Below are 1,979 nucleotides of genomic sequence, written 5' to 3' on the forward strand. Positions count from 1 at the left end.
TGTGGTGTTGTGTTGTCGTTTCGGTGTTGTATTTAACTTTGCCATTAAAGTGCGAGGTTTGGCATGCCTTAAAACCAGGTTCAACCCACCACTTTTATTCCCCTTTAAAAGTGTCCTGTACCAAGTCAGGAAGATGGTCATTGTTATAATATTGTTCGTTTCTCTTTGTGTTGCATTTTAACGTTGAGTCGTTTGTGTTTTCTCTTATTTTTGAGATATTGAGATAAGACGTGGCACGGTACTTGTCTATCCCAAATTCATGTATTTGGTTTTCATGTTACATTTGTTATTCTCGTGGTGTTTTGTCTGATGATTGGTCTGTTTCTGTGTGTGTTGCGTTTCGGTGTTGTGTCGTTGTTCTCCTCTTATATTTAATGCGTTTCGCTCGGTTTTGGTTTGTTACCCCGATTTTGTTTTTTGTCCATGGATTTATGAGTTTTGAACAGCGGTATACTACTGTTGCCTTTATTTAATAAATTGATTCTAAAATCCGACACTGTAATTTTATCTTTGAATATGATTTTAGTCGGTATAAATATGGATTTTGTAATCAATAAAACCGTAATTTCACATCCGTATGGCCGATAGGTCAACGAATTGACTCAGTTTTGTTTGTCAATTCGATGACCTATCGGCCATACGGATGTGAAAATACGGTCTGTCAAACAGAAAAATGGCATTTAAAACAAATTAATGTTCATATTGAGACCTCATAAAAATGTTTAACCCCGCCGCATTTTTGTGCCTGTCCCAAGTCAGGAGCCTCTGGCCTTTGTTACTAGTCTTGTTTTATTTTTTATTTTTAGTTTCTTGTGTACAATTTGGAGTTTAGTATGGCGTGTATTATCACTGAACTAGTATACATATTTTTTATGGGTCAGCTGAAGGACGACTCTGGGTGCGGGAATTTCTCGCTGCATTGAAGACCTGTTGGTGACCTTCTGCTGTTGTCTGTTCTATGGTCGGGATGTTGTCTCTTTGACACATTCCCCATTTCCATTCTCAATTTTATTGGAAGGCTATATTATTCTTCAACTATCTTAAAATCTCATTTTATTGTACAAAATATTTCATGTTTAAAAAATTCGTCATGGCCAAAATGCGAAACTAAACTTTTGACTGTGTATTGCTACCTCAAAAACCACAACAAATGAAAATCAACGGACAATTAATCGGATGCAAAAATATATGTTCCAGAAGGATGTGCAGATCCTGGTCCATTAATGGCACTAGTAGTGTGGCCTATAAAAATATATTCGATGGTACGTCGGTGGTTCCCGAGTCGATACAAAATTATGGGAATGTTTGTCATGTGTGACTGTATTTGGCCAAAAAACAGGATTTGTTTGGTCCTCAATGCTATTTAACTTCGTTCTTTGTTTGACGTTTTAACATTTTATTTTATTCGAGCGTCACGGATGAGACTTTTGTAGACAAAACGTGTGTCTGACGCAAATATGAAATTTCAATCCTGGTATTTATGATGAGTTAATAAATTCTATTACGATTAACGAAATCATAATGACATTAGTTGAAAAATTGAAGACACATTTTTTCTTACTACCTCAGTAGCTTGATAGTAGGTGGAAATATTTATAAGGAAACACAAGGCCTTGTATACATGTACAGTCCCAACTAGAAAATAGTCAAAAGTAACTGCTGAAATGTTGCTTCACTCTAACGGAATCTAAGAATATCAAATTAAAAGGCATCTCAATTGCCATTTGGTTTAGTCAGTAGTAAAATAGACCCTTACTCAAAATGCGCAAGCGTTTGACATGCTATGAGTTGGTTTTACTTGTGGTGTGTACCAATTATTTCAAGTTCAAGCGATAGAAAAGATGCGATTAACGAAGTCACAAATCTGTGTATAATTATTCAGTGAAAATACATTATCTTTATAAAGTGGTATATGAGGTAAATGTATAATAATATCATTTAATAAAGAAGAAAACATATAAGATATACAATTTGTTGCA

This window comes from Mytilus edulis, chromosome 4 (assembly GCF_963676685.1).
Source record: "Mytilus edulis chromosome 4, xbMytEdul2.2, whole genome shotgun sequence".
NCBI classification, from domain to species: Eukaryota; Metazoa; Mollusca; class Bivalvia; order Mytilida; family Mytilidae; genus Mytilus; species Mytilus edulis.